Source organism: Pseudophryne corroboree, chromosome 10 (assembly GCF_028390025.1).
Source record: "Pseudophryne corroboree isolate aPseCor3 chromosome 10, aPseCor3.hap2, whole genome shotgun sequence".
Taxonomy (NCBI): Eukaryota; Metazoa; Chordata; class Amphibia; order Anura; family Myobatrachidae; genus Pseudophryne; species Pseudophryne corroboree.
In genome coordinates, this window is record NC_086453.1 from 255,391,334 (window position 1) to 255,407,980 (window position 16,647).

General features: G+C 46.1%; 1 protein-coding gene across 2 annotated transcripts in view; it reads right to left on the reverse strand.

Annotated features, from left to right (window-relative positions):
* The window catches only part of LOC134965483 (interleukin-18-like), a 150,251-nt gene that overhangs the window by 26,445 nt on the left and 107,159 nt on the right, over positions 1 to 16,647 (reverse strand). The window lies entirely within an intron of this gene.

Sequence of the window (16,647 nt, forward strand, 5' to 3'; positions counted from 1 at the left end):
TTCACCGTCATGCTGAGGATTTTGAGGAACCAGAAGTGGGTTTCTGTTCCTGCGAGCCTGCGGGTGCAGGCTTTTTGGATTTTGCACGACCACCTCTAATGAAGGTGGTAGTATGATTGGACTTTTTTGTCTTAGCGGTCTGAAAGGACTGCGACGTAGTTGAAGAAAATGGTTTCTTCGTGTAAGGTGTAGCAGAGGGAAGGAAAGGAGACTTACCAGCGGTTGCCGTGGAAATCCACACATCTAACGCTTCCCTAAATGGAGCCTGACCTGTGTAGTGTAGGTTCTCCCCACTTCTCCTGGATTCCACGTCTGCAGACCATTGGCGTAGCCAGAGTCCCCTGCGAGCTGAGACAGACATGGAAGATATCCGTGCAGTCAGCAAACCCAGTTCCTTCATGGATTCCACCATGAACCCCGTAGAATCCTGTATGTTACGTAAAAACAATTCAATGTCACTTCTATCCATTGTATCCAAATCCTCTAGTAATGTGCCTGACCACTTTACTATGGCTTTAGAAATCCATGCACAGGCAATAGTGGGTCTTAACGCCACCCCTGAAGCAGTGTATATGGATTTGAGCGTACTGTCAATCTTACAATCAGCCATTTCTTTTAACGCGGTAGATCCAGGGACAGGTAAAACCACCTTTTTTGACAGTCTGGAAATTGATGTGTCAACTATGGGTGGGTTTTCCCATTTTTTTCTATCCTCCTCGGAGAAGGGAAAAGCAACCAGAACCCTTTTGGGGATCTGGAATTTTGTTCTCTGAGTTTTCCCAGGATTTTTCAAATATAGCGTTTAATTCTTTAGACGCAGGGAAGGTCAGCGAGGCTTTCTTATTGTCTGTGAAGTAAGCCTCCTCAACCTGCTCAGGTGTTGTGTCAGTAATGTTTAACACATCTCTAATAGCCTCAATCATGAGCTGCACCCCCTTTGCAAGAGATGCCGCCCCCCTTAGCATGTCCCCATCACCGTCTGCAGTATCAGAGTTGGTATTCGTGTCATCTTGCATAATCTGGGCAAGTGCACGTTTCTGTGGGAAAATGCTAGGGGATTTTGCCGGAATAGGAACAGAAGCTGACCAAACTGCCATAGATTTCTTTAACACCTGAGTTTCAGTCTCAGTATGAGCTACCCTAGTAGAGATCTGAGAGATCATTCCTTTAATGGAGGTCAACCACTCAGGCTCAACAATAGGGATCTGAGACAAGACATTACATTCCTGTGCACATGGAATGGATTCCTCCTGAGAGGAAACATCCCCTGCAGCATATGACACAAAGTTCCTAGACATGGCTATGGGAGCTAATAACCCCCCCCCCCACCCCACCCCCACACACACACACGGAAATGTCAGACACAGTATCCCCCCAAGTATGCCACAGAGAGACACAGAGATTGGAGCCAACCCACATACAGCGCTTTCTGAGTAGATATAACAGAACTACCCAGCGCTTACTGTGTACCTTAATAGACTACACAGTATTAACACAGCCCCCCTTCCCCCTTCTACAACCCCATGGTACTGCACAGGATAGCTGGAGTTGCTTGGAGGGTCAGCTCTCCCTGTCAGCATCTGTGTACAGGAACTGCAGTCAGGAAAATGGCGCTGAACGCTGCTGGGTCCGCTCTGAGAAGCTCCGCCTCCCGAACATGGCGCTGCTTCCTGTTCTTCATGGATTATACTAGCCTGAGGAGTTCTGCTGGCAGTGTCCCCGGGGACCTGACAGGCTTGCTGGCCAGTGTAGGGTATCGGCGCTGGCTCAGGGCGCCCCTCACAGCACCGCACTATGTACCGCTGAGCCCCGGAGTGCAGTTAGTACTGCGCTCCCACCCTGTTGCCGCCATCTTCACACCGGCTCCCTGTTTTGTTCAGGCTTACACATATTTGTAAGGGAGTGTCTACAAATATTAAGCATTCTAATACACTAACATCACATCCTCTTTTCTTTAAAGATAAGCCCTCTACGCTTCAATGCAACAATTAACAACGTCATATTAAGAACATCATCTAACACGTTTCAATGAGTTTCTCAGGTCTGCGTATTTCCCTTTTGGGTCTTTCATACACAGTCTGTGTTTCATCGACCATGTTGGGCCTTTCTAGAATCGTGGTTTGTTCACCATTATCAGGATCATCATACATGTCAGATGAAGGGTATTCTTCAGTCATGTTGTCTTCATTATGGTTAGGTTGAGATCTTAAATCCACCCGATTTCTTCTTACTTCCGTTCCACGTTCTGTACGTATAGTATAAGATCTTGGTACTACTTGTGCTTGCACAATACCTTTCTGCACCCAAATACCTTTCTCGTGATCTCTGAGACGGACTTGGTCACCTGATTTTAGATCAAATAAGCTTTTTGCTTGCTTGTCATGGAACAATTTCTGTTTCGCCTGTTGACGTTCCTTACTCAGTCTGGCCAACGCTGAGTTATGTGTATTAAGTAGTTCATCATGTATCGGGAGATTTGCTCTAATCCTCCTTCCCATCAGCATTTGTGCAGGAGAAAGTCCATTCTGTAAAGGTGTACTGCGGTAGATTAAAAGACTTTTGTAGAAATCTTCTTTACCTTCTTGAGCTTTTTCATGAGACTCTTTACAGTTTTTACTGAACTTTCCACCAACCCATTTGAACGTGGATAGTGGGGACTTGACGTAGTATGGACAAATTCCCACTCATCAGCAAATTGTCTAAATTCAGCACTGGAAAACTGAGGACCATTGTCAGTGAACACTTCCATAGGAACACCATGCCTTGCAAAGATTGACTTCATGCAATTGATTACGGCTTTACTAGTAGTTGTATGTAGTGTCTTCACCTCAGGGTAGTTAGAGTAATAATCAGTCACGACAATGTACTTTTTCCCACTACAATCAAATAAATCTGCGCCAACTTTCTGGTACTGTCTCTGTGGCAGATGACACACGAGTGTGTACCCCTGGGACACAATATCCTGTACCCAGGGATCCAGGCCGGACGACACCCAGACGTGGCGGTCTCTCTGGCACTGCATGAGGACTTAGTGGCTCAACTTGTTGTTTCAGTCTATACGTAAGACATAATTCACATGTAGCTGTAGTCTGTGCTATGTCTTGGTTCATTCTTGGCCAATACATAACTTCACGCGCTCTCCGCTTACATTTTTCTTCTCCTAAGTGGCCTTCATGTATCTTGCGTAGCATAGTTTTTCTTAGTTGTGCAGGTATGACAAACCTATTGCCTTTGTAAATAATACCATCGACAACTGTAAGGTCACATCCAATAATCATGGATAGACAGCGGGCATGCATTTTTTTCTGCTGGCCAACCTTTCAGAATGATATCTTTCAACACTTTCATTGTGTCATCTGTCTCAGTTTCTTTCCTAATCTGTTCTTGTCTTGCAAGAGACACTGGTAGAGAAGCTACGATCAAATTAACATAGGCTTCTATCTCTTCATCCATCAGACTTTTGGAACCTTCACTTTTGTCCACAGCACGAGAAAGTGTATCAGCAATGTACATGTATTTGCCGGGACAGTACAGCAAGTGTACATCATATTTCTGTAGTCTGATAGGCATTCGTTGAATTCTCATGGGACAGTCATGTAATGATTTAGTCATGATAGCTACCAATGGCTTGTGGTCAGTTTCCACTGTAAATGTTTGACCATACACAAACTGATGAAATCGCTCACATGCATATGTGATCGCTAGAAGTTCTTTTTCTATCTGAGCATACCTTGTTTCAGCACTTGTCAGTGCTCTTGATGCATAGATTACTGGTTGCCATGTATCCTCATGTTCTTGTAACAACACTGAGCCTAAGCCAAATTGCGAAGCATCTGCTGAAATTCTTATTCTTTTTGCATGATCAAAGAATTTTAGCACTGGTTGCTCTGTAATGATCTGTTTCAAGTTTTGCCAACTTTCTTCTTGTTCATGTGACCACATCCACTCATTATCTTTGTCCAACAACCATCTAAGAGAGGCTGTTCGTTCAGAGAGTTGAGAAATAAACTTTCCTAAGTAAGTAATCATTCCTAGGAATCTTCTGACGTTGGCTTTGTTGTTAGGACGTTCCATGTTCACTATGGCTGATATTTTCCTTGGGTCTGGTTTTACACCTTGATCCGAGACCACGTCGCCAATAAAGGTAAGTGTATTCACGCTAAATTCACATTTGTCCTTGTTTAGCTTTAGATTCACTTTCTTGACAAGTTCCATTACTTGTCTCAATCTAGAATCATGTTCTTCATTTGTAGATCCCCAGACAATAATGTCATCCATCATTGTTTCAACACCTGGAATATGTTCAAAAATCATGTGTACCTTTTTGTGATATACTTCTAGAGCAGACAAAATTCCATATGGTAGTCTAAGAAATCTGTATCGACCTTCTGGTGTATTAAATGTACAAAGCTTTGAGCTGGCCTCATCTAGCTTCATTTGCCAGAATCCTGAAGATGCATCCAATTTACTGAACCATTTTGCTCCCTCAAATTGCAACATGATTTCATCTCTGGTTGGTAGTTTGAAATGTTCTCGTTTAATAGCTTTGTTTAAATCTCTGGGGTCTAGACATATTCTGAGTTGTCCATTTTCTTTTCAACAATTACTAAGAAGCTTACCCATTCAGTAGGCTCATCAACTTTCTGTATCACACCCAAGGCTTCCATGCGATTTAACTCTTGTTTCAGTTGTTCTCTCAGCACAAATGGCACTTTTCTACAGGGGTGTATCACTGAAGAAACTTGCGTGTCTATATTTATTTTATGCTCTCCAGGCAAACAACCTAGACCTTCAAACAAGTCTCTGTATTCTGTAAACATCGATTTGCAGTCATCTTCTACTTGTGATGTCACCATAAAAACTTTCTTTAGCAAGCTTAGTTTCTCACAGGAACTTAATCTTAGAATCGGTTGCACATTTTTATCCACAATCAGTAGAGATGTTTTAAACTGTTGTCCCTTATATTTCAGTGTCACTAAGCATGTACCTTTCACAGGCATTTCCTCCCCAGTGTACCCTGTAACTTTCACTTTGGCTGGATGAATTTAGGTTTTACTCTAAAAGTCTTATAGTCTTGAAATTATATTAAATTCACCTGCGTGCCAGTATCAAGCTTAAAGGGAATGACAATCTCGTTCACAGTTAAAGGGACAATCCATTCTTTCTTATCTGCACTGCAAAGTTCAATGCAATCCACAAAGAATTCACCTGTTTGTTTAACAGCATGCACTTTGGTTGTTTGACTTTTAATTTTACAGCATTTGGCAAAGTGATTAAGTCTACCACATTTCATGCAGGTTTTACCATAAGCAGGGCACATTTTAGGATTGTGAGAATTTCCACATCTACTACACATTTCCTTATTAGACTGTGGCTTAGACTGCTTCATTCTTGAGAATGGAGGTTTGCTTTGCTCTGTTTTCTGCACTACATATACAGCAGCATCAGCGTCCTTGTATAACTTTTTGGCTTGAAATCTAGTTATTTCTGCAGATCTGCACATAGTCACTGCCTTGTCTAGTGTTAGGTCTTGCTCTGTCAGCAGTCTCTCTCTGAGTCCATTATCAGGTATTCCATAGACAATACGATCTCTAATCAGTGAATCCTTTAAATCACCAAACTCACAGGTTTTACTGAGTGATTGCAGCTCTGTAACATACTGATCAAATCCATCTCAAGACTTCTGATCACATGTGAAAAATGTATATCTTTCATATGTCACATTTTTCCTTGGCACAAAGTAATCTTCAAAATTTTGCATTATTGAAGATAGCACCATATTCTGCCCCTCAGCAAACTGAAAACTATTATAAATGTCCAGCACATCCTCTCCTATCACATGGAGGAATATGTATGCCTTCGTTTTGTCAGCCTCCGTATCAGCTCCACATGCAGCAAGATATATATTAAACCTTTGCTTAAATCTTTTCCAGTTTTCAGACAAGTTACCAGACATCAGCATGCCTGTTGGAGGAGCTAGTTTATCCATGGTTACTCACTGTTTGAAGAGACGAGCACATGGCAGGCTTTGCAGACACTAAGTATCACAGCCACAGACTGCTGCAGGATTCTTTCACACTGTGAGAGTATTAGCAGTCCAAGTTAAACTTCTTCTGACACCATGTTTTGTTCATATGTTTGTAAATCCAGTCATAAGGACACGGAGACAATTGAGTTCACTGCTGTGCTGTTTATTCCATCACCAACTCCAGGCACACTGCACACTGGACCACCCACTTCCCAGCATCCCCCTGGTCCTAGGGACCATCACTGAAGATTCAGGCTTACACATATTTGTAAGGGAGTGTCTACAAATATCAAGCATTCTAATACACTAACATCACACTCCCCGCTTGCCAGGGGGACCGCTGACTCACTCGCCACCGAAGTCTTCTGGCTCTGTAAGGGGGTGGCAGCATGCTGTGGAAGTGAGCGGTCACCTGGGGTGGCTAACGATCATCACCCTCAGGAGCTCAGTGTCCTGTCAGCGGAGATAGTGGCTCAGAACCCTCAGGACACTACTCCCCCCTTAGTCCCACGAAGCAGGGAGGCTGTTGCCAGCAGCCTCCCTGTGCCTATACTAACTCTTAGAAAAAAATAAAACTAAAGAAGCTCTAGGAGCTCCCCTAGCTGTGACCGGCTCCTCTGGGCACATTTTCTAAACTGAGTCTGGTAGAAGGGGCATAGAAGGAGGAGCCAGCCCACACTCTCATACTCTTAAAGTGCCAGTGGCTCCTAGTGGACCCGTCTATACCCCATGGTACTAATGTGGATCCCAGCATCCTCTACGATGTAAGAGAAATATCCAATCTTGATCCTGTGGTATACACCAGTTTATTTGCATCCCAGCATTAAATGCGAGATTATCTTAATCCCTGAAAATGGAGAAGGGGGTACAATTTTGGAGGCTTTGGCCCCTAGATTTTCAGTTTGTCCAGTAATGTGGTAATAATTAAATAGTTTGCTTGGTTGAAGTCCTTTCTGTTCCACATCAATATAGGAGTGGAGGTGAAAGCCTGTGTGTTGTTGCTGATTGCATGTGCCTCTCTAATTTGTAATTACCTTCTTGACACTGTCCTCTTCCTCCTGCCCAGAGCCGAAACTAGGGGGGGGCTAGGGGGGCATGTGACCTGGGCGTCAGACTGGAGAGGGCGCCGAGACTGTCACTTAATCCCCCCTAACGCCCCCTCCCTATGCGGCAGCGATAGCTTGGAGCCGGCGGAGCTCGAGCTCCAGGCTCTGCTAGCTGCCACCTAGCCAGGCAGGCACACGAACCGCATCGCAGAGATGACACTGAAAATAAACTACATCTCCCAGCAGCCCTTGCTGCCGGGAGCTGTACTTTACTTTCAGTTTCATCTCTGCAGCGTGCTGTGATCAGCACAGCAGAGCCGCATCAAGAGGGGGCAAAGGGGACAAATTACTAACCCCCCTCCCACCCCAATGCTAGTGCCTTTAATCAAGTCTGCAGCCACTGCTGCAGTGAACAAGACATTCAGAGGTTCGAAAAGGGGGCGGGGCTAAACGACACTGTACAGACAGTGCCATGCCAGCCAGCAACAGCATGGGAGAGAGGAGGGGAGAAGAGCAGCACAGCCTAAACAGTGAGTACTGTATATAACTCAGGGAAGGGGCACTGTATGTGTGTGACTGCTATATGTGTGTATGAATGTGTGCATGTGTGTGATTGTATGTGAATAGGTGTGTGACTACATATCTGTATGGGTGTGGTATGCGTGACCTGGCATACTGACGCTGGTATCCCGGGAGCGGAATGCCTGTCGGGGGGAAGGGGGGGTTGTGAGCGCAGCAAGTCCCTTTGCAGGCTCGCTGCGCTCGCCACGCTGGGGTGGGAGTGGTCCTGGACCATCGGGATTGTGAGGGGGCGGGATATAGGGGGAGGTACTGTGACCAGCGGTCACATAACTACATCCCATCTGTATGTGTGCTTGTGTGCAGTAGCGGATCTTGCCACGGGCAAGCAGGACTTTTGCCCGGGGCGCCGCCTTCCGGAGGGCACTGGCGCCATCCGGAGCGCGCCGCACCATGGCAAGATCCGCCACTGCTGTGCCCTCCGCTGCCCGCTGTGTCCCCCGGCTCTGCGTCTGTGGTCCCGGCTGTGGTCCCCTGTGAAGGGGAGAGGACCTTTGCTGAGCGGTGCGCGTAGCGTCTAGTTTCCCTTCGCGGAGAGGACCTTTTGCTGTGCGGTGCGCGATGACGTCATCGCGCACCGCTCAGCATTTAAGCAGCGCTTCTACTGTACAGGGGGCGTAACTGGCCACGCCCCCTGTGTTAAACCACACCCCCTGCCCGGCGCGCCGAGGTCGCTCGAACCGGCCCTGCTTGTGTGTCACTGTATGTATGTGAGTGAATGTATGTGTGTGTGAGAGTATGTATTTTGTATTGGTGTGTGAGAGTATGTATGTATTAATATATGGGTTATTATTTTATTTCTCCTTCATCCGTAGCCCAAATAAATAAAAAATTAAAATAAAAAGTATGAAAATGCCGAGCTATCCCCTTTGCCCTTATGAAGTTGATATATATATGGATGCGAGGGGGGCGCTAAGTTAATTGATCGCCCCGGGTGCCAAAACTCCTAGTTTCGGCCCTGTCCTGCCTCTTCTCATAATGTGAAAAGTCATCAAATATGGAGGTGGTATGTTTGTAGCTATATATGATTCTGAGAAATTGGCAAGCTTTTTCCAGGGGGACCACCTGTCGCTTAAATGATGGGTTTATTAAAGTGTGCATGTCCTGTTTAAACAACATAAGTGTGTCTGGGAGGGCCCAAGACAATTCCATCTTGCGCATCTTTTTTTTCTTTGCAATATGTGCACTTTGGGGCCTATTTTTTTAAAACTGCCATCCTGTCTGCCACACGAGCGGGGATCCAGATCGAAAACCAAAACACAAAACACGAAAAAAGTGTCTGCCGCACATCTCTAGTAAAAGCAGGAGCAGTACATTTTCACAAAGGTGACATTTGTCATATTGCTGGTTTACTCTCATAACATTTATTTTCAACCTACTCTGCAAGCCACAATCTTCTACAGTATTGTTTCTGCATCACACCAGTTAAGCTGATTGAGCTGTGTCAGATGAAAAAGGGAGAGATGTTTTTGTGGGAGAAAAGTTAGGACTGAGAGGCTTAATGCAAGCCACCTGCATCAAAGCAAATATAAGAGTGGTTTGACTAATGTACACAGCAGGTTAACCATAACAAAGGATTATGGGGGTTAATTTGTAAGCAAACCAAAAAAGTTAGCAATTGGGCAAAACCATGTGCACTGCAAGTGGGGCAGATGTAACATGTGCAGAGAGATTTACATTTGGGTGGGCTATAGTGTTTCTGTGCAGGGTAAATAATGGCTGCTTAATTTCTACACTGCAATTTAAATTTCAGTTTGAACACACCCCACCCAAATCTTAATCTCTCTGCACATGTTACATCTGCCCCCCTGCAGTAACATGGTTCTGCCCAATTGCTAACTTTTTTGGATTGCTAAAAAACCTGAATAAGGCCCTATATCAATTGTAGTCAAGGAATAGACGCACATAGTGGAGAGATGCGGTCACAAAATAAGAGTGGGAGGCAGGGGTGTGCAGTGAGGTAAATGGCTGAGGAGGCACTGGCTAGTACCAGTGTCATAGACTTTTTACTCCAGAGTTTTGACTATAAAAATGATTAAAATAATGCAAAGAATATATATCTAATATATTCATTATATTTTCCATATACTTTATATAGTCAAAACTCTGGTGTATACGTTCGTATGACAGGAAAGGCCACTGGTGGGAGGTCACTGGTCAGGAATAACTAGAGATGAGAAACAGAGCAACCACACAACAAAGACAAAAATGTATGCACGAAGAGTTAAAAAAACAATAGTTACAGGAAAGTGACAGACATACAGTAGGAGATAGACAGTGGGATATACCTGCCAACCAAAGCACTTGCAGGAAAGCCGGACCTCATCTAACTACAGTACGTTTCTAGTAGAGATGAGCGGGTTCGGTTCCTCGGAATCCGAACCCGCCCGAACTTCATGTTTTTTTTCACGGGTCCGAGCGACTCGGATCTTCCCGCCTTGCTCGGTTAACCCGAGCGCGCCCGAACGTCATCATGACGCTGTCGGATTCTCGCGAGGCTCGGATTCTATCGCGAGACTCGGATTCTATATAAGGAGCCGCGCGTCGCCGCCATTTTCACACGTGCATTGAGATTCATAGGGAGAGGACGTGGCTGGCGTCCTCTCCATTTAGATTAGAAGAGAGAGAGTGAGATTGATTTTAAACAGAGACACTTGATTTACTGGAGCTTAGGAGTACTGTAGAGAGTGCAGAGTTTAGTAGTGACTGACCACAGTGACCACCAGACAGTGCAGTTTTATTTAATATAATCCGTTCTCTGCCTGAAAAAAACGATACACAGTGACTCAGTCACATACCATATCTGTGTGCACTGCTCAGCCCAGTGTGCTGCATCATCTATGTATATATCTGACTGTGCTCACACAGCTTATAATTGTGGGGGAGACTGGGGAGCAGTGCCAGTTATAGGTTATAGCAGGAGCCAGGAGTACATATTATTAAAATTAAACAGTGCACACTTTTGCTGCAGGAGTGCCACTGCCAGTGTGACTGACCAGTGACCTGACCACACAGACCACCACTATAGTTAGTAGTATACTATATTGTGATTGCCTGAAAAAGTTAAACACTCGTCGTGTTACTTGTGTGGTGTTTTTTTTTTTATTCTATAAAAAACTCATTCTGCTGACAGACAGTGTCCAGCAGGTCCGTCATTATATAATATATACCTGTCCGGCTGCAGTAGTGATATATATATATATTTTTTATATCATTATTTATCATCCAGTCGCAGCAGACACAGTACGGTAGTTCACGGCTGTAGCTACCTCTGTGTCGGCACTCGGCAGTCCATCCATAATTGTATACCACCTACCCGTGGTTTTTTTTTCTTTCTTCTTTATACATACATACTACATCTCTTTATCAACCAGTCTATATTAGCAGCAGACACAGTACAGTACGGTAGTCCACGGCTGTAGCTACCTCTGTGTCGGCACTCGGCAGTCCGTCCATAATTGTATACCACCTACCCGTGGTTTTTTTTTCTTTCTTCTTTATACATACATACTACATCTCTTTATCAACCAGTCTATATTAGCAGCAGACACAGTACAGTAGTCCACGGCTGTAGCTACCTCTGTGTCGGCACTCGGCAGTCCATCCATAATTGTATACCACCTACCCGTGGTTTTTTTTTCTTTCTTCTTTATACATACATACTACATCTCTTTATCAACCAGTCTATATTAGCAGCAGACACAGTACAGTAGTCCACGGCTGTAGCTACCTCTGTGTCGGCACTCGGCAGTCCATCCATAATTGTATACCACCTACCCGTGGTTTTTTTTTCTTTCTTCTTTATACATACATACTACATCTCTTTATCAACCAGTCTATATTAGCAGCAGACACAGTACAGTAGTCCATGGCTGTAGCTACCTCTGTGTCGGCACTCGGCAGTCCATCCATAATTGTATACCACCTACCCGTGGTTTTTTTTTCTTTCTTCTTTATACATACATACTACATCTCTTTATCAACCAGTCTATATTAGCAGCAGACACAGTCCATCCATAATTGTATACTAGTATCCATCCATCTCCATTGTTTACCTGAGGTGCCTTTTAGTTGTGCCTATTAAAATATGGAGAACAAAAATGTTGAGGTTCCAAAATTAGGGAAAGATCAAGATCCACTTCCACCTCGTGCTGAAGCTGCTGCCACTAGTCATGGCCGAGACGATGAAATGCCAGCAACGTCGTCTGCCAAGGCCGATGCCCGATGTCATAGTACAGAGCATGTCAAATCCAAAACACCAAATATCAGTAAAAAAAGGACTCCAAAACCTAAAATAAAATTGTCGGAGGAGAAGCGTAAACTTGCCAATATGCCATTTACCACACGGAGTGGCAAGGAACGGCTGAGGCCCTGGCCTATGTTCATGGCTAGTGGTTCAGCTTCACATGAGGATGGAAGCACTCAGCCTCTCGCTAGAAAAATGAAAAGACTCAAGCTGGCAAAAGCAGTAGCACCGCAAAGAACTGTGCGTTCTTCGAAATCCCAAATCCACAAGGAGAGTCCGACTCCAATTGTGTCGGTTGCGATGCCTGACCTTCCCAACACTGGACGTGAAGAGCATGCGCCTTCCACCATTTGCACGCCCCCTGCAAGTGATGGAAGGAGCACCCGCAGTCCGGTTCCTGATAGTCAGATTGAAGATGTCAGTGTTGAAGTACACCAGGATGAGGAGGATATGGGTGTTGCTGGCGCTGGGGAGGAAATTGACCAGGAGGATTCTGATGGTGAGGTGGTTTGTTTAAGTCAGGCACCCGGGGAGACACCTGTTGTCCGTGGGAGGAATATGGCCGTTGACATGCCTGGTGAAAATACCAAAAAAATCAGCTCTTCGGTGTGGAAGTATTTCACCAGAAATGCGGACAACAGGTGTCAAGCCGTGTGTTCCCTTTGTCAAGCTGTAATAAGTAGGGGTAAGGACGTTAACCACCTCGGAACATCCTCCCTTATACGTCACCTGCAGCGCATTCATAATAAGTCAGTGACAAGTTCAAAAACTTGGGCCGACAGCGGAAGCAGTCCACTGACCAGTAAATCCCTTCCTCTTGTAACCAAGCTCACGCAAACCACCCCACCAACTCCCTCAGTGTCAATTTCCTCCTTCCCCAGGAATGCCAATAGTCCTGCAGGCCATGTCACTGGCAATTCTGATGATTCCTCTCCTGCCTGGGATTCCTCCGATGCATCCTTGCGTGTAACGCCTACTGCTGCTGGCGCTGCTGTTGTTGCTGCTGGGAGTCGATGGTCATCCCAGAGGGGAAGTCGTAAGACCACTTGTACTACTTCCACCAAGCAATTGACTGTCCAACAGTCCTTTGCGAGGAAGATGAAATATCACAGCAGTCATCCTACTGCAAAGCGGATAACTGAGGCCTTGACATCCTGGGTGGTGAGAAACGTGGTTCCGGTATCCATCATTACTGCAGAGCCAACTAGAGACTTGTTGGAGGTACTGTATCCCCGGTACCAAATACCATCTAGGTTCCATTTCTCTAGGCAGGCGATACCGAAAATGTACACAGACCTCAGAAAAAGAGTCACCAGTGTCCTAAAAAATGCAGCTGTACCCAATGTCCACTTAACCACGGACATGTGGACAAGTGGAGCAGGGCAGGGTCAGGACTATATGACTGTGACAGCCCACTGGGTAGATGTATGGACTCCCGCCGCAAGAACAGCAGCGGCGGCGCCAGTAGCAGCATCTCGCAAACGCCAACTCTTTCCTAGGCAGGCTACGCTTTGTATCACCGGTTTCCAGAATACGCACACAGCTGAAAACCTCTTACGGCAACTGAGGAAGATCATCGCGGAATGGCTTACCCCAATTGGACTCTCCTGTGGATTTGTGGCATCGGACAACGCCAGCAATATTGTGTGTGCATTAAATCTGGGCAAATTCCAGCACGTCCCATGTTTTGCACATACCTTGAATTTGGTGGTGCAGAATTTTTTAAAAAACGACAGGGGCGTGCAAGAGATGCTGTCGGTGGCCAGAAGAATTGCGGGACACTTTCGGCGTACAGGCACCACGTACAGAAAACTGGAGCACCACCAAAAACTACTGAACCTGCCCTGCCATCATCTGAAGCAAGAAGTGGTAACGAGGTGGAATTCAACCCTCTATATGCTTCAGAGGTTGGAGGAGCAGCAAAAGGCCATTCAAGCCTATACAATTGAGCACGATATAGGAGGTGGAATGCACCTGTCTCAAGCGCAGTGGAGAATGATTTCAACGTTGTGCAAGGTTCTGATGCCCTTTGAACTTGCCACACGTGAAGTCAGTTCAGACACTGCCAGCCTGAGTCAGATCATTCCCCTCATCAGGCTTTTGCAGAAGAAGCTGGAGACATTGAAGGAGGAGCTAACACGGAGCGATTCCGCTAGGCATGTGGGACTTGTGGATGGAGCCCTTAATTCGCTTAACAAGGATTCACGGGTGGTCAATCTGTTGAAATCAGAGCACTACATTTTGGCCACCGTGCTCGATCCTAGATTTAAAGCCTACCTTGGATCTCTCTTTCTGGCAGACACAAGTCTGCTGGGGTTGAAAGACCTGCTGGTGAGAAAATTGTCAAGTCAAGCGGAACGCGACCTGTCAACAACATCTCCTCCTTCACATTCTCCCGCAACTGGGGGTGCGAGGAAAAGGCTCAGAATTCCGAGCCCACCCGCTGGCGGTGATGCAGGGCAGTCTGGAGCGACTGCTGATGCTGACATCTGGTCCGGACTGAAGGACCTGACAACGATTACGGACATGTCGTCTACTGTCACTGCATATGATTCTCTCACCATTGAAAGAATGGTGGAGGATTATATGAGTGACCGCATCCAAGTAGGCACGTCACACAGTCCGTACTTATACTGGCAGGAACAAGAGGAAATTTGGAGGCCCTTGCACAAACTGGCTTTATTCTACCTAAGTTGCCCTCCCACAAGTGTGTACTCCGAAAGAGTGTTTAGTGCCGCCGCTCACCTTGTCAGCAATCGGCGTACGAGGTTACATCCAGAAAATGTGGAGAAGATGATGTTCATTAAAATGAATTATAATCAATTCCTCCGTGGAGACATTCACCAGCAGCAATTGCCTCCACAAAGTACACAGGGTGCTGAGATGGTGGATTCCAGTGGGGACGAATTGATAATCTGTGAGGAGGGGGATGTACACGGTGATATATCGGAGGATGATGATGAGGTGGACATCTTGCCTCTGTAGAGCCAGTTTGTGCAAGGAGAGATTAATTGCTTCTTTTTTGGGGGGGGTCCAAACCAACCCGTCATATCAGTCACAGTCGTGTGGCAGACCCTGTCACTGAAATGATGGGTTGGTTAAAGTGTGCATGTCCTGTTTATACAACATAAGGGTGGGTGGGAGGGCCCAAGGACAATTCCATCTTGCACCTCTTTTTTCTTTTCTTTTTCTTTGCGTCATGTGCTGTTTGGGGAGGGTTTTTTGGAAGGGCCATCCTGCGTGACACTGCAGTGCCACTCCTAGATGGGCCCGGTGTTTGTGTCGGCCACTAGGGTCGCTTATCTTACTCACACAGTCAGCTACCTCATTGCGCCTCTTTTTTTCTTTGCGTCATGTGCTGTTTGGGGAGGGTTTTTTGGAAGGGACATCCTGCGTGACACTGCAGTGCCACTCCTAGATGGGCCCGGTGTTTGTGTCGGCCACTAGGGTCGCTTATCTTACTCACACAGTCAGCTACCTCATTGCGCCTCTTTTTTTCTTAGCGTCATGTGCTGTTTGGGGAGGGTTTTTTGGAAGGGACATCCTGCGTGACACTGCAGTGCCACTCCTAGATGGGCCCGGTGTTTGTGTCGGCCACTAGGGTCGCTTATCTTACTCACACAGTCAGCTACCTCATTGCGCCTCTTTTTTTCTTTGCGTCATGTGCTGTTTGGGGAGGGTTTTTTGGAAGGGACATCCTGCGTGACACTGCAGTGCCACTCCTAGATGGGCCCGGTGTTTGTGTCGGCCACTAGGGTCGCTTATCTTACTCACACAGTCAGCTACCTCATTGCGCCACTTTTTTTCTTTGCGTCATGTGCTGTTTGGGGAGGGTTTTTTGGAAGGGACATCCTGCGTGACACTGCAGTGCCACTCCTAGATGGGCCCGGTGTTTGTGTCGGCCACTAGGGTCGCTTATCTTACTCACACAGTCAGCTACCTCATTGCGCCTCTTTTTTTCTTTGCGTCATGTGCTGTTTGGGGAGGGTTTTTTGGAAGGGACATCCTGCGTGACACTGCAGTGCCACTCCTAGATGGGCCCGGTGTTTGTGTCGGCCACTAGGGTCGCTTATCTTACTCACACAGCTACCTCATTGCGCCTCTTTTTTTCTTTGCGTCATGTGCTGTTTGGGAAGGGTTTTTTGGAAGGGCCATCCTGCGTGACACTGCAGTGCCACTCCTAGATGGGCACGGTGTTTGTGTCGGCCACTAGGGTCGCTTATCTTACTCACACAGCTACCTCATTGCGCCTCTTTTTTTCTTTGCGTCATGTGCTGTTTGGGGAGGGTTTTTTGGAAGGGCCATCCTGCGTGACACTGCAGTGCCACTCCTAGATGGGCACGGTGTTTGTGTCGGCCACTAGGGTCGCTTAGCTTAGTCATCCAGCGACCTAGGTGCAAATTTTAGGACTAAAAATAATATTGTGAGGTGTGAGGTATTCAGAATAGACTGAAAATGAGTGGAAATTATGGTTTTTGAGGTTAATAATACTTTGGGATCAAAATGACCCCCAAATTCTATGATTTAAGCTGTTTTTTAGGGTTTTTTGAAAAAAAACACCCGAATCCAAAACACACCCGAATCCGACAAAAAAAATTCGGTGAGGTTTTGCCAAAACGCGGTCGAACCCAAAACACGGCCGCGGAACCGAACCCAAAACCAAAACACAAAACCCGAAAAATTTCAGGCGCTCATCTCTAGTTTCTAGAAAGAGCTCTGATATACTCGACAGGGACGAGTGGTGAGGT